Below are 27,088 nucleotides of genomic sequence, written 5' to 3'. Positions count from 1 at the left end.
GTGATCCCTCAAGATCCCTATACACAAAGTAAATATATGAAGGAGTTCTTGTAAGCCAAGCTCTTTGAATACAAAATGAAATACCACTTCTCATTTATTCCTTTTTATTCTGTAAGATACTATTGCCATTCCCGGTATACTTCCTCGAACTCGAAATACGACTTTGATTCCTAACTTTTGACCCTCTATATTTGGACCAAATTAGGTGGTGATCCCTCAAGATCCCTATACACAAAGTAAATATATGATGGAGTTCTTGTAAGCCAAGCTCTTTGAATACAAAATGAAATACCACTTCTCATCTATTCCTTTTTGTTCTGTAAGATACTATTGCCATTCCCGGTATACTTCCTCGAACTCGAAAGACGACTTTGATTCCTAACTTTCGACCCTCTATATTTGGACCAAATTAGGTGGTGATCCCTCAAGATCCCTATACACAAAGTAAATATATGATGGAGTTCTTGTAAGCCAAGCTCTTTGAATACAAAATGAAATACAACTTCTCATCTATTCCTTTTTGTTCTGTAAGATACTATTGCCATTCCCGTTATACTTCCTCGAACTCGAGAGACGACTTTGATTCCTAACTTTTGACCCCCTATATTTGGACCAAATTAGCTGGTGATCCCTCAAGATCCCTATACACAAAGTAAATATGTGATGGAGTTCTTGTAAGCCAAGCTTTTTGAATACAAAATGAAATACCACTTATCATTTATTCCTTTTTGTTCTGTAAGATACTATTGCCATTCCCGGTATACTTCCTCGAACTCGAAAGACGACTTTGATTCCTAACTTTTGACCCTCTATATTTGGACCAAATTAGGTGGTGGTCCCTCAAGATCCCTATACACAAAGTAAATATATGATGAAGTTCTTGTAAGCCAAGCTCTTTGAATACAAAATGAAATACCACTTCTCATCTATTCCTTTTTGTTCTGTAAGATACTATTGCCATTCCCGGTATACTTCCTCGAACTCGAAAGACGACTTTGATTCCTAAATTTTTACCCTCTATATTTTGACCAAATTAGGTGGTGATCCCCCAAGATCCCTATACACAAAGTAAATATATGATGGAGTTCTTTTAAGCCAAGCTCTTTGAATACAAAATGAAATACATCTTCTCATCTATTCCTTTTTGTTCTGTAAGATACTATTGCCATTCCCGGTATACTTCCTTGAACTCGAAAGACGACTTTGATTCCTAACTTTTCACCCTCTATACTTGGACCAAATTAGGTGGTGATCCCTCAAGATCCCTATACACAAAGTAAATATATGGATGGAGTTCTTGTAAGCCAAGCTCTTTGAATACAAAATGAAATATCACTTCTCATCTATTCCTTTTTGTTCTGTAAGATACTATTGCCATTCCCGGTATACTTCCTCGAACTCGAAAAACGACTTTGATTCCTAACTTTTGACCCTCTATATTTGGACCAAATTAGGTGGTGATCCCTCAAGATCCCTATACACAAAGTAAATATATGATGGAGTTCTTGTAAGCCAAGCTCTTTGAATACAAAATGAAATACCACTTCTCATCTATTCCTTTTTGTTCTGTAAGATACTATTGCCATTCCCGGTATACTTCCTCGAACTCGAAAGACGATTTTGATTCCTAACTTTTCACCCTCTATATTTGGACCAAATTAGGTGGTGATCCCTCAAGATCCCTATACACAAAGTAAATATATGGATGGAGTTCTTGTAAGCCAAGCTCTTTGAATACAAAATGAAATACCACTTCTCATCTATTCCTTTTTGTTCTGTAAGATACTATTGCCATTCCCGGTATACTTCCTCGAACTCGAAAGACGACTTTGATTCCTAACTTTTGACCCTCTATATTTGGACCTAATTAGGTGGTGATCCCTCAAGATCCCTATACACAAAGTAAATATATGATGGAGTTCTTGTAAGCCAAGCTTTTTGAATACAAAATGAAATACCACTTCTCATTTATTCCTTTTTGTTCTGTAAGATACTATTGCCATTCCCGGTATACTTCCTCGAACTCGAAAGACGACTTTGATTCCTAACTTTTGACCCTCTATATTTGGACCAAACTAGGTGGTGATCCCTCAAGATCCCTATACACAAAGTAAATATATGAAGGAGTTCTTGTAAGCCAAGCTCTTTGAATACAAAATGAAATACCACTTCTCATTTATTCCTTTTTATTCTGTAAGATACTATTGCCATTCCCGGTATACTTCCTCGAACTCGAAATACGACTTTGATTCCTAACTTTTGACCCTCTATATTTGGACCAAATTAGGTGGTGATCCCTCAAGATCCCTATACACAAAGTAAATATATGATGGAGTTCTTGTAAGCCAAGCTCTTTGAATACAAAATGAAATACCACTTCTCATCTATTCCTTTTTGTTCTGTAAGATACTATTGCCATTCCCGGTATACTTCCTCGAACTCGAAAGACGACTTTGATTCCTAACTTTCTACCCTCTATATTTCGACCAAATTAGGTGGTGATCCCTCAAGATCCCTATACACAAAGTAAATATATGATGGAGTTCTTGTAAGCCAAGCTCTTTGAATACAAAATGAAATACAACTTCTCATCTATTCCTTTTTGTTCTGTAAGATACTATTGCCATTCCCGGTATACTTCCTCGAACTCGAGAGACGACTTTGATTCCTAACTTTTGACCCTCTATATTTGAACCAAATTAGGTGGTGATCCCTCAAGATCCCTATACACAAAGTAAATATATGATGGAGTTCTTGTAAGCCAAGCTCTTTGAATACAAAATGAAATACCACTTCTCATCTATTCCTTTTTGTTCTGTAAGATACTATTGCCATTCCCGGTATACTTCCTCGAACTCGAAAGACGACTTTGATTCCTAACTTTTGACCCTCTCAATTTGGACCAAATTAGGTGGTGATCCCTCAAGATTCCTATACACAAAGTAAATATATGATGGAGTTCTTGTAAGCCAAGCTCTTTGAATAAAAAATGAAATACCACTTCTCATCTATTCCTTTTGGTTCTGTAAGATACTATTGCCATTCCCGGTATACTTCCTCGAACTCGAAAGACGACTTTGATTCCTAACTTTTGACCCTCTATATTTGGACCAAATTAGGTGGTGATCCCTCAAGATCGCTATACACAAAGTAAATATATGATGGAGTTCTTGTAAGCCAAGCTCTTTGAATACAAAATGAAATACCACTTCTCATCTATTCCTCTTTGTTCTGTAAGATACTATTGCCATTCCCGGTATACTTCCTCGAACTCGAAAGACGACTTTGATTCCTAACTTTTGACCCTCTATATTTGGACCTAAATAGGTGGTGATCCCTCAAGATCCCTATACACAAAGTAAATATATGATGGAGTTCTTGTAAGCCAAGCTCTTTGAATACAAAATGAAATACCACTTCTCATCTATTCCTTTTTGTTCTGTAAGATACTATTGCCATTCCCGGTATACTTCCTCGAACTCGAAAGACGACATTGATTCCTAACTTTTAACCCTCTATATTTGGACCAAATTAGGTGGTGATCCCCCAAGATCCCTATACACAAAGTAAATATATGATGGAGTTCTTGTAAGCCAAGCTCTTTGAATACAAAATGAAATACCACTTCTCATCTATTCCTTTTTGTTCTGTAAGATACTATTGCCATTCCCGGTATACTTCCTTGAACTCGAAAGACGACTTTGATTCCTAACTTTTGACCCTCTATACTTGGACCAAATTAGATGGTGATCCCTCAAGATCCCTATTAACAAAGTAAATATATGTATGGAGTTCTTGTAAGCCAAGCTCTTTGAATACAAAATGAAATACCACTTCTCATCTATTCCTTTTTGTTCTGTAAGATACTATTGCCGTTCCCGGTATACTTCCTCGAACTCGAAAGACGACTTTGATTCCTAACTTTTGACCCTCTATATTTGGACCAAATTAGGTGGTGATCCCTCAAGATCCCTATACACAAAGTAAATATATGATGGAGTTCTTGTAAGCCAAGCTCTTTGAATACAAAATGAAATACCACTTCTCATCTATTCCTTTTTGTTCTGTAAGATACTATTGCCATTCCCGGTATACTTCCTCGAACTCGAAAGACGACTTGGATTCCTAACTTTTGACACTCTATATTTGGACCAAATTAGGTGGAGATCCCTCAAGACCCCTATACACAAAGTAAATATATGATGGAGTTCTTGTAAGCCAAGCTCTTTGAATACAAAATGAAATACCACTTCTCATCTATTCCTTTTTGTTCTGTAATATACTATTGCCATTCCCGGTATACTTTCTCGAACTCGAAAGTCGACTTTGATTCCTAACTTTTGACCCTCTAAATTTGGACCTAATTAGGTGGTGATCCCTCAAGATCCCTATACACAAAGTAAATATATGATGGAGTTCTTGTAAGCCAAGCTTTTTGAATACAAAATGAAATACCACTTCTCATTTATTCCTTTTTGTTCTGTAAGATACTATTGCCATTCCCGGTATACTTCCTCGAACTCCAAAGACGACTTTGATTCCTAACTTTCGACCCTCTATATTTGGACCAAATTAGGTGGTGATCCCTCAAGATCCCTATACACAAAGTAAATATATGATGGAGTTCTTGTAAGCCAAGCTCTTTGAATACAAAATGAAATACCACTTCTCATCTATTCCTTTTTGTTCTGTAAGATACTATTGCCATTCCCGGTATACTTCCTCGAACTCGAAAGACGACTTTGATTCCTAACTTTTGACCCTCTATATTTGAACCAAATTAGGTGGTGATCCCTCAAGATCCCTATACACAAAGTAAATATATGATGGAGTTCATGTAAGCCAAGCTCTTTGAATACAAAATGAAATACCACTTCTCATCTGTTCCTTTTTGTTCTGTAAGATACTATTGCCATTCCCGGTATACTTCCTCGAACTCGAAAGACGACTTTGATTCCTAACTTTTGACCCTCTATATTTGGACCAAATTAGGTGGTGATCCCTCAAGATCCCTATACACAAAGTAAATATATGATGGAGTTCTTGTAAGCCAAGCTCTTTGAATACAAAATGAAATACCACTTCTCATCTATTCCTTTTTGTTCTGTAAGATACTATTGCCATTCCCGGTATACTTCCTCGAACTCGAAAGACGACTTTGATTCCTAACTTTTGACCCTCTATATTTGGACCAAATTAGGTGGTGATCCCTCAAGATCCCTATACATAAAGTAAATATGTGGATGGAGTTCTTGTAAGCCAAGCTCTTTGAATACAAAATGAAATACCACTTCTCGTCTATTCCTTTTTGTTCTGTAACATACTATAGCCGTTCCCGGTATACTTCCTCGAACTCGAAAGACGACTTTGATTCCTAACTTTTGACCCCCTATATTTGGACCAAATTAGGTGGTGATCCCTCAAGATCCCTATACACAAAGTAAATATATGATGGAGTTCTTGTAAGCCAAGCTTTTTGAATACAAAATGAAATACCACTTATCATTTATTCCTTTTTGTTCTGTAAGATACTATTGCCATTCCCGGTATACTTCCTCGAACTCGAAAGACGACTTTGATTCCTAACTTTTGACCCTCTATATTTGGACCAAATTAGGTGGTGATCCCTCAAGATCCCTATACACAAAGTAAATATATGATGAAGTTCTTGTAAGCCAAGCTCTTTGAATAAAAATGAAATACCACTTCTCATCTATTCCTTTTTGTTCTGTAAGATACTATTGCCATTCCCGGTATACTTCCTCGAACTCGAAAGACGACTTTGATTCCTAAATTTTGACCCTCTATATTTGGACCAAATTAGGTGGTGATCCCCCAAGATCCCTATACACAAAGTAAATATATGATGGAGTTCTTGTAAGCCAAGCTCTTTGAATACAAAATGAAATACATCTTCTCATCTATTCCTTTTTGTTCTGTAAGATACTATTGCCATTCCCGGTATACTTCCTCGAACTCGAAAGACGATTTTGATTCCTAACTTTTCACCCTCTATATTTGGACCAAATTAGGTGGTGATCCCTCAAGATCCCTATACACAAAGTAGATATATGGATGGAGTTCTTGTAAGCCAAGCTCTTTGAATACAAAATGAAATACCACTTCTCATCTATTCCTTTTTGTTCTGTAAGATACTATTGCCATTCCCGGTATACTTCCTCGAACTCGAAAGACGACTTTGATTCCTAACTTTTGACCCTGTATATTTGGACCTAATTAGGTGGTGATCCCTCAAGATCCCTATACACAAAGTAAATATATGATGGAGTTCTTGTAAGCCAAGCTTTTTGAATACAAAATGAAATACCACTTCTCATTTATTCCTTTTTGTTCTGTAAGATACTATTGCCATTCCCGGTATACTTCCTCGAACTCGAAAGACGACTTTGATTCCTAACTTTTGACCCTCTATATTTGGACCAAACTAGGTGGTGATCCCTCAAGATCCCTATACACAAAGTAAATATATGAAGGAATTCTTGTAAGACAAGCTCTTTGAATACAAAATGAAATACCACTTCTCATTTATTCCTTTTTATTCTGTAAGATACTATTGCCATTCCCGGTATACTTCCTCGAACTCGAAATACGACTTTGATTCCTAATTTTTACCCTCTATATTTGGACCAAATTAGGTGGTGATTCCTCAAGATCCCTATACACAAAGTAAATATATGATGGAGTTCTTGTAAGCCAAGCTCTTTGAATACAAAATGAAATACCACTTCTCATCTATTCCTTTTTGTTCTGTAAGATACTATTGCCATTCCCGGTATACTTCCTCGAACTCGAAAGACGACTTTGATTCCTAACTTTCGACCCTCTATATTTGGACCAAATTAGGTGGTGATCCCTCAAGATCCCTATACACAAAGTAAATATATGATGGAGTTCTTGTAAGCCAAGCTCTTTGAATACAAAATGAAATACCACTTCTCATCTATTCCTTTTTGTTCTGTAAGATACTATTGCCATTCCCGGTATACTTCCTCGAACTCGAAAGACGACTTTGATTCCTAACTTTTGACCCTCTATATTTGGACCAAATTAGGTGGTGATCCCTCAAGATCCCTATACACAAAGTAAATATATGATGGAGTTCTTGTAAGCCAAGCTCTTTGAATACAAAATGAAATACCACTTCTCATCTATTCCTTTTTGTTCTGTAAGATACTATTGCCATTCCCGGTATACTTCCTCGAACTCGAAAGACGACTTTGATTCCTAACTTTTGACCCTCTATATTTGGACCAAATTAGGTGGTGATCCCTCAAGATCCCTATACACAAAGTAAATATATGATGGAGTTCTTGTAAGCCAAGCTCTTTGAATACAAAATGAAATACCACTTCTCATCTATTCCTTTTTGTTCTGTAAGATACTATTGCCATTCCCGATATACTTTCTCGAACTCGAAAGACGACTTTGATTCCTAACTTTTGACCCTCTATATTTGGACCAAATTAGGTGATGATCCCTCGAGATCCCTATACACAAAGTAAATATATGATGGAGTTCTTGTAAGCCAAGCTCTTTGAATACAAAATGAAATACCACTTCTCATCTATTCCTTTTTTCTGTAATATACTATTGCCATTCCCGGTATACTTCCTCGAACTCGAAAGACGACATTGATTCCTAACTTTTGACCCTCTATATTTGGACCAAATTACGTGGTGATCCTTCAAGATCCTTATACACAAAGTAAATATATGATGGAGTTCTTGTAAGCCAAGCTCTTTGAATACAAAATGAAATACCACTTCTCATCTATTCCTTTTTGTTCTGTAAGATACTATTGCCATTCCCGGTATACTTCCTCGAACTCGAAAGACGACTTTGATTCCTAACATTTGACCCTCTATATTTGGACCAAATTAGGTGGTGATCCCTCAAGATCCCTATACACAAAGTAAATATATGATGGAGTTCTTGTAAGCCAAGCTCTTTGAATACAAAATGAAATACCACTTCTCATCTATTCCTTTTTGTTCTGTAAGATACTATTGCCATTCCCGGTATACTTCCTCGAACTCGAAAGACGACTTGGATTCCTAACTTTTGACCCTCTATATTTGGACCAAATTAGGTGGTGATCCCTCAAGATCCCTATACCCAAAGTAAATATATGATGGAGTTCTTGTAAGCCAAGCTCTTTGAATACAAAATGAAATACCACTTCTCATCTATTCCTTTTTGTTCTGTAAGATACTATTGCCATTCCCGATATACTTCCTCGAACTCGAAAGACGACTTTGATTCCTAACTTTTGACCCTCTATATTTGGACCAAATTAGGTGGTGATCCCTCAAGATCCCTATACACAAAGTAAATATATGATGGAGTTCTTGTAAGCCAAGCTCTTTGAATACAAAATGAAATACCACTTCTCATCTATTCCTTTTTTCTGTAAGATACTATTGCCATTCCCGGTATACTTCCTCGAACTCGAAAGACGACATTGATTCCTAACTTTTGACCCTCTATATTTGGACCAAATTAGGTGGTGATCCCTCAAGATCCCTATACACAAAGTAAATATATGATGGAGTTCTTGTAAGCCAAGCTCTTTGAATACAAAATGAAATACCACTTCTCATCTATTCCTTTTTGTTCTGTAAGATACTATTGCCATTCCCGGTATACTTCCTCGAACTCGAAAGACGACTTTGATTCCTAACTTTTGACCCTCTATATTTGGACCAAATTAGGTGGTGATCCCTCAAGATCCCTATACATAAAGTAAATATGTGGATGGAGTTCTTGTAAGCCAAGCTCTTTGAATACAAAATGAAATACCACTTCTCGTCTATTCCTTTTTGTTCTGTAACATACTATAGCCGTTCCCGGTATACTTCCTCGAACTCGAAAGACGACTTTGATTCCTAACTTTTGACCCCCTATATTTGGACCAAATTAGGTGGTGATCCCTCAAGATCCCTATACACAAAGTAAATATATGATGGATTTCTTGTAAGCCAAGCTTTTTGAATACAAAATGAAATACCACTTATCATTTATTCCTTTTTGTTCTGTAAGATACTATTGCCATTCCCGGTATACTTCCTCGAACTCGAAAGACGACTTTGATTCCTAACTTTTGACCCTCTATATTTGGACCAAATTAGGTGGTGATCCCTCAAGATCCCTATACACAAAGTAAATATATGATGAAGTTCTTGTAAGCCAAGCTCTTTGAATAAAAATGAAATACCACTTCTCATCTATTCCTTTTTGTTTTGTAAGATACTATTGCCATTCCCGGTATACTTCCTCGAACTCGATAGACGACTTTGATTCCTAAATTTTGACCCTCTATATTTGGACCAAATTAGGTGGTGATCCCCCAAGATCCCTATACACAAAGTAAATATATGATGGAGTTCTTGTAAGCCAAGCTCTTTGAATACAAAATGAAATACATCTTCTCATCTATTCCTTTTTGTTCTGTAAGATACTATTGCCATTCCCGGTATACTTCCTTGAACTCGAAAGACGACTTTGATTCCTAACTTTTCACCCTCTATACTTGGACCAAATTAGGTGGTGATCCCTCAAGATCCCTATACACAAAGTAAATATATGGATGGAGTTCTTGTAAGCCAAGTTCTTTGAATACAAAATGAAATATCACTTCTCATCTATTCCTTTTTGTTCTGTAAGATACTATTGCCATTCCCGGTATACTTCCTCGAACTCGAAAAACGACTTTGATTCCTAACTTTTGACCCTCTATATTTGGACCAAATTAGGTGGTGATCCCTCAAGATCCCTATACACAAAGTAAATATATGATGGAGTTCTTGTAAGCCAAGCTCTTTGAATACAAAATGAAATACCACTTCTCATCTATTCCTTTTTGTTCTGTAAGATACTATTGCCATTCCCGGTATACTTCCTCGAACTCGAAAGACGATTTTGATTCCTAACTTTTCACCCTCTATATTTGGACCAAATTAGGTGGTGATTCCTCAAGATCCCTATACACAAAGTAAATATATGATGGAGTTCTTGTAAGCCAAGCTCTTTGAATACAAAATGAAATACCACTTCTCATCTATTCCTTTTTGTTCTGTAAGATACTATTGCCATTCCCGGTATACTTCCTCGAACTCGAAAGACGACTTTGATTCCTAACTTTCGACCCTCTATATTTGGACCAAATTAGGTGGTGATCCCTCAAGATCCCTATACACAAAGTAAATATATGATGGAGTTCTTGTAAGCCAAGCTCTTTGAATACAAAATGAAATACCACTTCTCATCTATTCCTTTTTGTTCTGTAAGATACTATTGCCATTCCCGGTATACTTCCTCGAACTCGAAAGACGACTTTGGTTCCTAACTTTTGACCCTCTATATTTGGACCAAATTAGGTGGTGATCCCTCAAGATCCCTATACACAAAGTAAATATATGATGGAGTTCTTGTAAGCCAAGCTCTTTGAATACAAAATGAAATACCACTTCTCATCTATTCCTTTTTGTTCTGTAAGATACTATTGCCATTCCCGGTATACTTCCTCGAACTCGAAAGACGACTTTGATTCCTAACTTTTGACCCTCTATATTTGGACCAAATTAGGTGGTGATCCCTCAAGATCCCTATACACAAAGTAAATATATGGATGGAGTTATTGTAAGCCAAGCTCTTTGAATACAAAATGAAATACGACTTCTCATCTATTCCTTTTTGTTCTGTAAGATACTATTGCCATTCCCGGTATACTTCCTCGAAACTCGAAAGACGACTTTGATTCCTAACTTTTGACCCTCTATATTTGGACCAAATTAGGTGGTGATCCCTCAAGATCCCTATACACAAAGTAAATATATGATGGAGTTCTTGTAAGCCAAGCTCTTTGAATACAAAATGAAATACCACTTCTCATCTATTCCTTTTTGTTCTGTAAGATACTATTGCCATTCCCGATATACTTCCTCGAACTCGAAAGACGACTTTGATTCCTAACTTTTGACCCTCTATATTTGGACCAAATTAGGTGGAGATCCCTCAAGATCCCTATACACAAAGTAAATATATGATGGAGTTCTTGTAAGCCAAGCTCTTTGAATACAAAATGAAATACCACTTCTCATCTATTCCTTTTTGTTCTGTAATATACTATTGCCATTCCCGGTATACTTCCTCGAACTCGAAAGACGACATTGATTCCTAACTTTTGACCCTCTATATTTCACCAAATTACGTGGTGATCCTTCAAGATCCTTATACACAAAGTAAATATATGATGGAGATCTTGTAAGCCAAGCTCTTTGAATACAAAATGAAATACCACTTCTCATCTATTCCTTTTTGTTCTGTAAGATACTATTGCCATTCCCGGTATACTTCCTCGAACTCGAAAGACGACTTTGATTCCTAACTTTTGACCCTCTATATTTGGACCAAATTAGGTGGTGATCCCTCAAGATCCCTATACACAAAGTAAATATATGATGGAGTTCTTGTAAGCCAAGCTCTTTGAATACAAAATGAAATACCACTTCTCATCTATTCCTTTTTGTTCTGTAAGATACTATTGCCATTCCCGGTATACTTCCTCGAACTCGAAAGACGACTTGGATTCCTAACTTTTGACCCTCTATATTTGGACCAAATTAGGTGGTGATCCCTCAAGATCCCTATACCCAAAGTAAATATATGATGGAGTTCTTGTAAGCCAAGCTCTTTGAATACAAAATGAAATACCACTTCTCATCTATTCCTCTTTGTTCTGTAAGATACTATTGCCATTCCCGATATACTTCCTCGAACTCGAAAGACGACTTTGATTCCTAACTTTTGACCCTCTATATTTGGACCAAATTAGGTGGTGATCCCTCAAGATCCCTATACACAAAGTAAATATATGATGGAGTTCTTGTAAGCCAAGCTCTTTGAATACAAAATGAAATACCACTTCTCATCTATTCCTTTTTTCTGTAAGATACTATTGCCATTCCCGGTATACTTCCTCGAACTCGAAAGACGACTTTGATTCCTAACTTTTGACCCTCTATATTTGGACCAAATTAGGTGGTGATCCCTCAAGATCCCTATACACAAAGTAAATATATGATGGAGTTCTTGTAAGCCAAGCTCTTTGAATACAAAATGAAATACCACTTCTCATCTATTCCTTTTTGTTCTGTAAGATACTATTGCCATTCCCGGTATACTTCCTCGAACTCGAAAGACGACTTTGATTCCTAACTTTTGACCCTCTATATTTGGACCAAATTAGGTGGTGATCCCTCAAGATCCCTATACATAAAGTAAATATGTGGATGGAGTTCTTGTAAGCCAAGCTCTTTGAATACAAAATGAAATACCACTTCTCGTCTATTCCTTTTTGTTCTGTAACATACTATAGCCGTTCCCGGTATACTTCCTCGAACTCGAAAGACGACTTTGATTCCTAACTTTTGACCCCCTATATTTGGACCAAATTAGGTGGTGATCCCTCAAGATCCCTATACACAAAGTAAATATATGATGGAGTTCTTGTAAGCCAAGCTTTTTGAATACAAAATGAAATACCACTTATCATTTATTCCTTTTTGTTCTGTAAGATACTATTGCCATTCCCGGTATACTTCCTCGAACTCGAAAGACGACTTTGATTCCTAACTTTTGACCCTCTATATTTGGACCAAATTAGGTGGTGATCCCTCAAGATCCCTATACACAAAGTAAATATATGATGAAGTTCTTGTAAGCCAAGCTCTTTGAATAAAAATGAAATACCACTTCTCATCTATTCCTTTTTGTTTTGTAAGATACTATTGCCATTCCCGGTATACTTCCTCGAACTCGATAGACGACTTTGATTCCTAAATTTTGACCCTCTATATTTGGACCAAATTAGGTGGTGATCCCCCAAGATCCCTATACACAAAGTAAATATATGATGGAGTTCTTGTAAGCCAAGCTCTTTGAATACAAAATGAAATACATCTTCTCATCTATTCCTTTTTGTTCTGTAAGATACTATTGCCATTCCCGGTATACTTCCTTGAACTCGAAAGACGACTTTGATTCCTAATTTTCACCCTGTATACTTGGACCAAATTAGGTGGTGATCCCTCAAGATCCCTATACACAAAGTAAATATATGGATGGAGTTCTTGTAAGCCAAGCTCTTTGAATACAAAATGAAATATCACTTCTCATCTATTCCTTTTTGTTCTGTAAGATACTATTGCCATTCCCGGTATACTTCCTCGAACTCGAAAAACGACTTTGATTCCTAACTTTTGACCCTCTATATTTGGACCAAATTAGGTGGTGATCCCTCAAGATCCCTATACACAAAGTAAATATATGATGGAGTTCTTGTAAGCCAAGCTCTTTGAATACAAAATGAAATACCACTTCTCATCTATTCCTTTTTGTTCTGTAAGATACTATTGCCATTCCCGGTATACTTCCTCGAACTCGAAAGACGATTTTGATTCCTAACTTTTCACCCTCTATATTTGGACCAAATTATGTGGTGATCCCTCAAGATCCCTATACACAAAGTAAATATATGGATGGAGTTCTTGTAAGCCAAGCTCTTTGAATACAAAATGAAATACCACTTCTCATCTATTCCTTTTTGTTCTGTAAGATACTATTGCCATTCCCGGTATACTTCCTCGAACTCGAAAGACGACTTTGATTCCTAACTTTTGACCCTCTATATTTGGACCTAATTAGGTGGTGATCCCTCAAGATCCCTATACACAAAGTAAATATATGATGGAGTTCTTGTAAGCCAAGCTTTTTGAATACAAAATGAAATACCACTTCTCATTTATTCCTTTTTGTTCTGTAAGATACTATTGCCATTCCCGGTATACTTCCTCGAACTCGAAAGACGACTTTGATTCCTAACTTTTGACCCTCTATATTTGGACCAAACTAGGTGGTGATCCCTCAAGATCCCTATACACAAAGTAAATATATGAAGGAATTCTTGTAAGCCAAGCTCTTTGAATACAAAATGAAATACCACTTCTCATTTATTCCTTTTTATTCTGTAAGATACTATTGCCATTCCCGGTATACTTCCTCGAACTCGAAATACGACTTTGATTCCTAATTTTTACCCTCTATATTTGGACCAAATTAGGTGGTGATCCCTCAAGATCCCTATACACAAAGTAAATATATGATGGAGTTCTTGTAAGCCAAGCTCTTTGAATACAAAATGAAATACCACTTCTCATCTATTCCTTTTTGTTCTGTAAGATACTATTGCCATTCCCGGTATACTTCCTCGAACTCGAAAGACGACTTTGATTCCTAACTTTCGACCCTCTCTATTTGGACCAAATTAGGTGGTGATCCCTCAAGATCCCTATACACAAAGTAAATATATGATGGAGTTCTTGTAAGCCAAGCTCTTTGAATACAAAATGAAATACCACTTCTCATCTATTCCTTTTTGTTCTGTAAGATACTATTGCCATTCCCGGTATACTTCCTCGAACTCGAAAGACGACTTTGATTCCTAACTTTTGACCCTCTATATTTGGACCAAATTAGGTGGTGATCCCTCAAGATCCCTATACACAAAGTAAATATATGATGGAGTTCTTGTAAGCCAAGCTCTTTGAATACAAAATGAAATACCACTTCTCATCTATTCCTTTTTGTTCTGTAAGATACTATTGCCATTCCCGGTATACTTCCTCGAACTCGAAAGACGACTTTGATTCCTAACTTTTGACCCTCTATATTTGGACCAAATTAGGTGGTGATCCCTCAAGATCCCTATACACAAAGTAAATATATGGATGGAGTTCTTGTAAGCCAAGCTCTTTGAATACAAAATGAAATACCACTTCTCATCTATTCCTTTTTGTTCTGTAAGATACTATTGCCATTCCCGTTATACTTCCTCGAAACTCGAAAGACGACTTTGATTCCTAACTTTTGACCCTCTATATTTGGACCAAATTAGGTGGTGATCCCTCAAGATCCCTATACACAAAGTAAATATATGATGGAGTTCTTGTAAGCCAAGCTCTTTGAATACAAAATGAAATACCACTTCTCATCTATTCCTTTTTGTTCTGTAAGATACTATTGCCATTCCCGATATACTTTCTCGAACTCGAAAGACGACTTTGATTCCTAACTTTTGACCCTCTATATTTGGACCAAATTAGGTGGTGATCCCTCAAGATCCCTATACACAAAGTAAATATATGATGGAGTTCTTGTAAGCCAAGCTCTTTGAATACAAAATGAAATACCACTTCTCATCTATTCCTTTTTTCTGTAAGATACTATTGCCATTCCCGGTATACTTCCTCGAACTCGAAAGACGACATTGATTCCTAACTTTTGACCCTCTATATTTGGACCAAATTACGTGGTGATCCTTCAAGATCCTTATACACAAAGTAAATATATGATGGAGTTCTTGTAAGCCAAGCTCTTTGAATACAAAATGAAATACCACTTCTCATCTATTCCTTTTTGTTCTGTAAGATACTATTGCCATTCCCGGTATACTTCCTCGAACTCGAAAGACGACTTTGATTCCTAACTTTTGACCCTCTATATTTGGACCAAATTAGGTGGTGATCCCTCAAGATCCCTATACACAAAGTAAATATATGATGGAGTTCTTGTAAGCCAAGCTCTTTGAATACAAAATGAAATACCACTTCTCATCTATTCCTTTTTGTTCTGTAAGATACTATTGCCATTCCCGGTATACTTCCTCGAACTCGAAAGACGACTTTGATTCCTAACTTTTGACCCTCTATATTTGGACCAAATTAGGTGGTGATCCCTCAAGATCCCTATACACAAAGTAAATATATGATGGAGTTCTTGTAAGCCAAGCTCTTTGAATACAAAATGAAATACCACTTCTCATCTATTCCTTTTTGTTCTGTAAGATACTATTGCCATTCCCGATATACTTCCTCGAACTCGAAAGACGACTTTGATTCCTAACTTTTGACCCTCTATATTTGGACCAAATTAGGTGGTGATCCCTCAAGATCCCTATACACAAAGTAAATATATGATGGAGTTCTTGTAAGCCAAGCTCTTTGAATACAAAATGAAATACCACTTCTCATCTATTCCTTTTTGTTCTGTAAGATACTATTGCCATTCCCGATATACTTCCTCGAACTCGAAAGACGACTTTGATTCCTAACTTTTGACCCTCTATATTTGGACCAAATTAGGTGGTGATCCCTCAAGATCCCTATACACAAAGTAAATATATGATGGAGTTCTTGTAAGCCAAGCTCTTTGAATACAAAATGAAATACCACTTCTCATCTATTCCTTTTTGTTCTGTAAGATACTATTGCCATTCCCGGTATACTTCCTCGAACTCGAAAGACGACTTTGATTCCTAACTTTTCACCCTCTATACTTGGACCAAATTAGGTGGTGATCCCTCAAGATCCCTATACACAAAGTAAATATATGGATGGAGTTCTTGTAAGCCAAGCTCTTTGAATACAAAATGAAATATCACTTCTCATCTATTCCTTTTTGTTCTGTAAGATACTATTGCCATTCCCGGTATACTTCCTCGAACTCGAAAAACGACTTTGATTCCTAACTTTTGACCCTCTATATTTGGACCAAATTAGGTGGTGATCCCTCAAGATCCCTATACACAAAGTAAATATATGATGGAGTTCTTGTAAGCCAAGCTCTTTGAATACAAAATGAAATACCACTTCTCATCTATTCCTTTTTGTTCTGTAAGATACTATTGCCATTCCCGGTATACTTCCTCGAACTCGAAAGACGATTTTGATTCCTAACTTTTCACCCTCTATATTTGGACCAAATTATGTGGTGATCCCTCAAGATCCCTATACACAAAGTAAATATATGGATGGAGTTCTTGTAAGCCAAGCTCTTTGAATACAAAATGAAATACCACTTCTCATCTATTCCTTTTTGTTCTGTAAGATACTATTGCCATTCCCGGTATACTTCCTCGAACTCGAAAGACGACTTTGATTCCTAACTTTTGACCCTCTATATTTGGACCTAATTAGGTGGTGATCCCTCAAGATCCCTATACACAAAGTAAATATATGATGGAGTTCTTGTAAGCCAAGCTTTTTGAATACAAAATGAAATACCACTTCTCATTTATTCCTTTTTGTTCTGTAAGATACTATTGCCATTCCCGGTATACTTCCTCGAACTCGAAAGACGACTTTGATTCCTAACTTTTGACCCTCTATATTTGGACCAAACTAGGTGGTGATCCCTCAAGATCCCTATACACAAAGTAAATATATGAAGGAATTCTTGTAAGCCAAGCTCTTTGAATACAAAATGAAATACCACTTCTCATTTATTCCTTTTTATTCTGTAAGATACTATTGCCATTCCCGTTATACTTCCTCGAACTCGAAATACGACTTTGATTCCTAATTTTTACCCTCTATATTTGGACCAAATTAGGTGGTGATCCCTCAAGATCCCTATACACAAAGTAAATATATGATGGAGTTCTTGTAAGCCAAGCTCTTTGAATACAAAATGAAATACCACTTCTCATCTATTCCTTTTTGTTCTGTAAGATACTATTGCCATTCCCGGTATACTTCCTCGAACTCGAAAGACGACTTTGATTCCTAACTTTCGACCCTCTCTATTTGGACCAAATTAGGTGGTGATCCCTCAAGATCCCTATACACAAAGTAAATATATGGATGGAGTTCTTGTAAGCCAAGCTCTTTGAATACAAAATGAAATACCACTTCTCATCTATTCCTTTTTGTTCTGTAAGATACTATTGCCATTCCCGGTATACTTCCTCGAAACTCGAAAGACGACTTTGATTCCTAACTTTTGACCCTCTATATTTGGACCAAATTAGGTGGTGATCCCTCAAGATCCCTATACACAAAGTAAATATATGATGGAGTTCTTGTAAGCCAAGCTCTTTGAATACAAAATGAAATACCACTTCTCATCTATTCCTTTTTGTTCTGTAAGATACTATTGCCATTCCCGATATACTTTCTCGAACTCGAAAGACGACTTTGATTCCTAACTTTTGACCCTCTATATTTGGACCAAATTAGGTGGTGATCCCTCAAGATCCCTATACACAAAGTAAATATATGATGGAGTTCTTGTAAGCCAAGCTCTTTGAATACAAAATGAAATACCACTTCTCATCTATTCCTTTTTTCTGTAAGATACTATTGCCATTCCCGGTATACTTCCTTGAACTCGAAAGACGACATTGATTCCTAACTTTTGACCCTCTATATTTGGACCAAATTACGTGGTGATCCTTCAAGATCCTTATACACAAAGTAAATATATGATGGAGTTCTTGTAAGCCAAGCTCTTTGAATACAAAATGAAATACCACTTCTCATCTATTCCTTTTTGTTCTGTAAGATACTATTGCCATTCCCGGTATACTTCCTCGAACTCGAAAGACGACTTTGATTCCTAACTTTTGACCCTCTATATTTGGACCAAATTAGGTGGTGATCCCTCAAGATCCCTATACACAAAGTAAATATATGATGGAGTTCTTGTAAGCCAAGCTCTTTGAATACAAAATGAAATACCACTTCTCATCTATTCCTTTTTGTTCTGTAAGATACTATTGCCATTCCCGGTATACTTCCTCGAACTCGAAAGACGACTTTGATTCCTAACTTTTGACCCTCTATATTTGGACCAAATTAGGTGGTGATCCCTCAAGATCCCTATACACAAAGTAAATATATGATGGAGTTCTTGTAAGCCAAGCTCTTTGAATACAAAATGAAATACCACTTCTCATCTATTCCTTTTTGTTCTGTAAGATACTATTGCCATTCCCGATATACTTCCTCGAACTCGAAAGACGACTTTGATTCCTAACTTTTGACCCTCTATATTTGGACCAAATTAGGTGGTGATCCCTCAAGATCCCTATACACAAAGTAAATATATGATGGAGTTCTTGTAAGCCAAGCTCTTTGAATACAAAATGAAATACCACTTCTCATCTATTCCTTTTTTCTGTAAGATACTATTGCCATTCCCGATATACTTCCTCGAACTCGAAAGACGACTTTGATTCCTAACTTTTGACCCTCTATATTTGGACCAAATTAGGTGGTGATCCCTCAAGATCCCTATACACAAAGTAAATATATGATGGAGTTCTTGTAAGCCAAGCTCTTTGAATACAAAATGAAATAACACTTCTCATCTATTCCTTTTTGTTCTGTAAGATACTATTGCCATTCCCGGTATACTTCCTCGAACTCGAAAGACGACTTTGATTCCTAACTTTTGACCCTCTATATTTGGACCAAATTAGGTGGTGATCCCTCAAGATCCCTATACACAAAGTAAATATATGATGGAGTTCTTGTAAGCCAAGCTCTTTGAATACAAAATGAAATACCACTTCTCATCTATTCCTTTTTGTTCTGTAAGATACTATTGCCATTCCCGATATACTTCCTCGAACTCGAAAGACGACTTTGATTCCTAACTTTTGACCCTCTATATTTGGACCAAATTAGGTGGTGATCCCTCAAGATCCCTATACACAAAGTAAATATATGATGGAGTTCTTGTAAGCCAAGCTCTTTGAATACAAAATGAAATACCACTTCTCATCTATTCCTTTTTTCTGTAAGATACTATTGCCATTCCCGATATACTTCCTCGAACTCGAAAGACGACTTTGATTCCTAACTTTTGACCCTCTATATTTGGACCAAATTAGGTGGTGATCCCTCAAGATCCCTATACACAAAGTAAATATATGATGGAGTTCTTGTAAGCCAAGCTCTTTGAATACAAAATGAAATACCACTTCTCATCTATTCCTTTTTTCTGTAAGATACTATTGCCATTCCAGGTATACTTCCTCGAACTCGAAAGACGACATTGATTCCTAACTTTTGACCCTCTATATTTGGACCAAATTACGTGGTGATCCTTCAAGATCCTTATACACAAAGTAAATATATGATGGAGTTCTTGTAAGCCAAGCTCTTTGAATACAAAATGAAATACCACTTCTCATCTATTCCTTTTTGTTCTGTAAGATACTATTGCCATTCCCGGTATACTTCCTCGAACTCGAAAGACGACTTTGATTCCTAACTTTTGACCCTCTATATTTGGACCAAATTAGGTGGTGATCCCTCAAGATCCCTATACACAAAGTAAATATATGATGGAGTTCTTGTAAGCCAAGCTCTTTGAATACAAAATGAAATACCACTTCTCATCTATTCTTTTTTGTTCTGTAAGATACTATTGCCATTCCCGATATACTTCCTCGAACTCGAAAGACGACTTTGATTCCTAACTTTTGACCCTCTATATTTGGACCAAATTAGGTGGTGATCCCTCAAGATCCCTATACACAAAGTAAATATATGATGGAGTTCTTGTAAGCCAAGCTCTTTGAATACAAAATGAAATACCACTTCTCATCTATTCCTTTTTTCTGTAAGATACTATTGCCATTCCCGGTATACTTCCTCGAACTCGAAAGACGACTTTGATTCCTAACTTTTGACCCTCTATATTTGGACCAAATTAGGTGGTGATCCTTCAAGATCCTTATACACAAAGTAAATATATGATGGAGTTCTTGTAAGCCAAGCTCTTTGAATACAAAATGAAATACCACTTCTCATCTATTCCTTTTTGTTCTGTAAGATACTATTGCCATTCCCGGTATACTTCCTCGAACTCGAAAGACGACTTTGATTCCTAACTTTTGACCCTCTATATTTGGACCAAATTAGGTGGTGATCCCTCAAGATCCCTATACACAAAGTAAATATATGATGGAGTTCTTGTAAGCCAAGCTCTTTGAATACAAAATGAAATACCACTTCTCATCTATTCCTTTTTGTTCTGTAAGATACTATTGCCATTCCCGATATACCTCCTCGAACTCGAAAGACGAACTTCATTCCTAACTTTTGACCCTCTATATTTGGACCAAATTAGGTGGTGATCCCTCAAGATCCCTATACACAAAGTAAATATATGATGGAGTTCTTGTAAGCCAAGCTCTTTGAATACAAAATGAAATACCACTTCTCATCTATTTCTTTTTGTTCTGTAAGATACTATTGCCATTCCCGGTATACTTCCTCGAACTCGAAAGACGACTTTGATTCCTAACTTTTGACCCTCTATATTTGGACCAAATTAGGAGGTGATCCTTCAAGATCCTTATACACAAAGTAAATATATGATGGAGTTCTTGTAAGCCAAGCTCTTTGAATACAAAATGAAATACCACTTCTCATCTATTCCTTTTTTCTGTAAGATACTATTGCCATTCCCGGTATACTTCCTCGAACTCGAAAGACGACATTGGTTCCTAACTTTTGACCCTCTATATTTGGACCAAATTAGGTGGTGATCCTTCAAGATCCTTATACACAAAGTAAATATATGATGGAGTTCTTGTAAGCCAAGCTCTTTGAATACAAAATGAAATACCACTTCTCATCTATTCCTTTTTGTTCTGTAAGATACTATTGTCATTCCCGGTATACTTCCTCGAACTCGAAAGACGACTTTGATTCCTAACTTTTGACCCTCTATATTTGGACCAAATTAGGTGGTGATCCCTCAAGATCCCTATACACAAAGTAAATATATGATGGAGTTCTTGTAAGCCAAGCTCTTTGAATACAAAATGAAATACCACTTCTCATCTCTTCCTTTTTGTTCTGTAAGATACTATTGTCATTCCCGGTATACCTCATCGAACTCAAAACACAAAATTCATTCCTAACTTTTGACCCTCTATATTTGGACCAAATTAGGTGGTGATCCCTCAAGATCCCTATACACAAAGTAAATATATGATGGAGTTCTTGTAAGCCATGCTCTTTGAATACAAATTGAAATACCACTTCTCATCTATTCCTTTTTGTTCTGTAAGATACCATTGCCGTTCCCGGTATACTTCCTCCAACTCGAAAGACAACTTTGATTCCTAACTTTTGACCCTCTATATTTGGACCAAATTAGGTGGTGATCCCTCAAGATCCCTATACACAAAGTAAATATATGATGGAGTTCTTGTAAGCCAAGCTCTTTGAATACAAAATGAAATACCACTTCTCATATATTCCTTTTTGTTCTGTAAGATACTATTGCCATTCCCGGTATACTTCCTAGAACTCGAAAGACGATTTTGATTCCTAACTTTTGACCCTCTATATTTGGATCAAATTAGGTGGTGATCCCTCAAGATCCCTATACACAAAGTAAATATATGGATGGAGTTCTTGTAAGCCAAGCTCTTTGAATACAAAATGAAATACCACTTCTCATCTATTCCTTTTTGTTCTGTAAGATACTATTGCCGTTCCCGGTATAGTTTCTCGAACTCGAAAGACGACTTTTATTCCTAACTTTTGACCCTCTATATTTGGACCAAATTAGGTGGTGATCCCTCAAGATCCCTATACACAAAGTAAATATATGATGGAGTTCTTGTAAGCCAAGCTCTTTGAGTACAAAATGAAACACCACTTCTCATCTATTCCTTTTTTTCTGTAAGATACTATTGCCATTCCCGGTATACTTCCTCGAACTCGAAAGACGACTTTGATTCCTAACTTTTGACCCTCTATATTTGGACCAAATTAGGTGGTGATCCCTCAAGATCCCTATACACAATGTAAATATATGATGCAGTTCTTGTAAGCCAAGCTCTTTGAATACAAAATGAAATACCACTTCACATCTATTCCTTTTTGTTCTGTAAGATATTATTGCCATTCCCGGTATACTTCCTCGAACTCGAAAGACAACTTTGATTCCTAACTTTTCACCCTCTATATTTGGACCAAATTATGTGGTGATCCCTCAAGATCCCTATACACAAAGTAAATATATGGTGGAGTTCTTGTAAGCAAGGCTCTTTGAAAACAAAATGAAATACCACTTCTCATCTATTCCTTTTTGTTCTGTAAGATACTATTGCCATTCCCGGTATACTTCCTCGAACTCGAAAGACGACTTTGATTCCTAACTTTTGACCCTCTATATTTGGACCAAATTAGGTGGTGATCCCTCAAGATCCCTATACACAATGTAAATATATGGATGGAGTTCTTGTAAGCCAAGCTCTTTGAATACAAAATGAAATACCACTTCTCATCTATTCCTTTTTGTTCTGTAAGATACTATTGCCATTCCCGGTATACTTCCTCGAACTCGAAAGACGACTTTGATTCCTAACTTTTGACCCTCTATATTTGGACCAAATTAGGTGGTGATTCCTCAAGATCCCTATACACAAAGTAAATATATGATGGAGTTCTTGTAAGCCAAGCTTTTTGAATACAAAATGAAATACCACTTCTCATTTATTCCTTTTTGTTCTGTAAGATACTATTGCCATTCCCGGTATACTTCCTCGAACTCGAAAGACGACTTTGATTCCTAACTTTTGACCCTCTATATTTTGACCAAATTAGGTGGTGATCCCTCAAGATCCCTATACACAAAGTAAATATATGATGGAGTTCTTGTAAGCCAAGCTCTTTGAATACAAAATGAAATACCACTTCTCATCTATTCCTTTTTGTTCTGTAAGATACTATTGCCATTCCCGGTATACTTCCTCGAACTCGAAAGACGACTTTGATTCCTAACTTTTGACCCTCTATATTTGGACCAAATTAGGTGGTGATCCCTCAAAATCCCTATACACAAAGTAAATATATGGATGGAGTTCTTGTAAGCCAAGCTCTTTGAATACAAAATGGAATACCACTTCTCATCTATTCCTTTTTGTTCTGTAAGATACTATTGCCATTCCCGGTATACTTCCTCGAACTCGAAAGACGACTTTGATTCCTAACTTTTGACCCTCTATATTTGGACCAAAATAGGTGGTGATCCCTCAAGATCCCTATACACAAAGTAAATATATGATGGAGTTCTTGTAAGCCAAGCTTTTTGAATACAAAATGAAATACCACTTCTCATTTATTCCTTTTTGTTCTGTAAGATACTATTGCCATTCCCGGTATACTTCCTCGAACTCGAAAGACGACTTTGATTCCTAACTTTTGACCCTCTATATTTGGACCAAATTAGGTGGTGATCCCTCAAGATCCCTATACACCAAGTTAATATATAATGGAGTTCTTGTAAGCCAAGCTCTTTGAATACAAAATGAAATACCACTTCTCATCTATTCCTTTTTGTTCTGTAAGATACTATTGCCATTCCCGGTATACTTCCTCGAACTCGAAAGACGACTTTGATTCCTAACTTTTGACCCTCTATATTTGGACCAAATTAGGTGGTGATCCCTCAAGATCCCTATACACAAAGTAAATATATGGATGGAGTTCTTGTAAGCCAAGCTCTTTGAATACAAAATGAAATACCACTTCTCGTCTATTCCTTTTTGTTCTGTAAGATAATATTGCCATTCCCGGTATACTTCCTTGAACTAGAAAGACGACTTTGATTCCTAACTTTTGACCCTCTATATTTGGACCAAAATAGGTGGTGATCCTCAAGATCCCTATACACAAAGTAAATATATGATGGAGTTTTTGTAAGCCAAGCTTTTTGAATACAAAATGAAATACCACTTCTCATTTATTCCTTTTTGTTCTGTAAGATACTATTGCCATTCCCGGTATACTTCCTCGAACTCGAAAGACGACTTTGATTCCTAACTTTTGACCCTCTATATTTGGACCAAATTAGGTGGTGATCCCTCAAGATCCCTATACACAAAGTAAATATATAATGGAGTTCTTGTAAGCCAAGCTCTTTGAATACAAAATGAAATACCACTTCTCATCTATTCCTTTTTGTTCTGTAAGATACTATTGCTATTCCCGGTATACTTCCTCGAACTCGAAAGACGACTTTGATTCCTAAATTTGACCCTCTGTATTTGGACCAAATTAGGTGGTGATCCCTCAAGATCCCTATACACAAAGTAAATATATGATGGAGTTCTTGTAAGCCAAGCTCTTTGAATACAAAATGAAATACCACTTCTCATCTATTCCTTTTTGTTCTGTAAGATACTATTGCCATTCCCGGTATACTTCCTCGAACTCGAAAGACGATTTTGATTCCTAACTTTTCACCCTCTATATTTGGACCAAATTAGGTGGTGATTCCTCAAGATCCCTATACACAAAGTAAATATATGATGGAGTTCTTGTAAGCCAAGCTCTTTGAATACAAAATGAAATACCACTTCTCATCTATTCCTTTTTGTTCTGTAAGATACTATTGCCATTCCCGGTATACTTCCTCGAACTCGAAAGACGACTTTGATTCCTAACTTTCGACCCTCTATATTTGGACCAAATTAGGTGGTGATCCCTCAAGATCCCTATACACAAAGTAAATATATGATGGAGTTCTTGTAAGCCAAGCTCTTTGAATACAAAATGAAATACCACTTCTCATCTATTCCTTTTTGTTCTGTAAGATACTATTGCCATTCCCGGTATACTTCCTCGAACTCGAAAGACGACTTTGATTCCTAACTTTTGACCCTCTATATTTGGACCAAATTAGGTGGTGATCCCTCAAGATCCCTATACACAAAGTAAATATATGATGGAGTTCTTGTAAGCCAAGCTCTTTGAATACAAAATGAAATACCACTTCTCATCTATTCCTTTTTGTTCTGTAAGATACTATTGCCATTCCCGGTATACTTCCTCGAACTCGAAAGACGACTTTGATTCCTAACTTTTGACCCTCTATATTTGGACCAAATTAGGTGGTGATCCCTCAAGATCCCTATACACAAAGTAAATATATGGATGGAGTTATTGTAAGCCAAGCTCTTTGAATACAAAATGAAATACGACTTCTCATCTATTCCTTTTTGTTCTGTAAGATACTATTGCCATTCCCGGTATACTTCCTCGAAACTCGAAAGACGACTTTGATTCCTAACTTTTGGCCCTCTATATTTGGACCAAATTAGGTGGTGATCCCTCAAGATCCCTATACACAAAGTAAATATATGATGGAGTTCTTGTAAGCCAAGCTCTTTGAATACAAAATGAAATACCACTTCTCATCTATTCCTTTTTGTTCTGTAAGATACTATTGCCATTCCCGATATACTTCCTCGAACTCGAAAGACGACTTTGATTCCTAACTTTTGACCCTCTATATTTGGACCAAATTAGGTGGTGATCCCTCAAGATCCCTATACACAAAGTAAATATATGATGGAGTTCTTGTAAGCCAAGCTCTTTGAATACAAAATGAAATACCACTTCTCATCTATTCCTTTTTGTTCTGTAATATACTATTGCCATTCCCGGTATACTTCCTCGAACTCGAAAGACGACATTGATTCCTAACTTTTGACCCTCTATATTTGGACCAAATTACGTGGTGATCCTTCAAGATCCTTATACACAAAGTAAATATATGATGGAGATCTTGTAAGCCAAGCTCTTTGAATACAAAATGAAATACCACTTCTCATCTATTCCTTTTTGTTCTGTAAGATACTATTGCCATTCCCGGTATACTTCCTCGAACTCGAAAGACGACTTTGATTCCTAACTTTTGACCCTCTATATTTGGACCAAATTAGGTGGTGATCCCTCAAGATCCCTATACACAAAGTAAATATATGATGGAGTTCTTGTAAGCCAAGCTCTTTGAATACAAAATGAAATACCACTTCTCATCTATTCCTTTTTGTTCTGTAAGATACTATTGCCATTCCCGGTATACTTCCTCGAACTCGAAAGACGACTTGGATTCCTAACTTTTGACCCTCTATATTTGGACCAAATTAGGTGGTGATCCCTCAAGATCCCTATACCCAAAGTAAATATATGATGGAGTTCTTGTAAGCCAAGCTCTTTGAATACAAAATGAAATACCACTTCTCATCTATTCCTTTTTGTTCTGTAAGATACTATTGCCATTCCCGATATACTTCCTCGAACTCGAAAGACGACTTTGATTCCTAACTTTTGACCCTCTATATTTGGACCAAATTAGGTGGTGATCCCTCAAGATCCCTATACACAAAGTAAATATATGATGGAGTTCTTGTAAG

This window comes from Thermobia domestica, chromosome 4 (genome assembly GCF_964235325.1).
Source record: "Thermobia domestica chromosome 4, izTheDome1.hap1.1, whole genome shotgun sequence".
Lineage (NCBI taxonomy): Eukaryota > Metazoa > Arthropoda > Insecta > Zygentoma > Lepismatidae > Thermobia > Thermobia domestica.
This window is presented reverse-complemented; position numbering follows the sequence as displayed.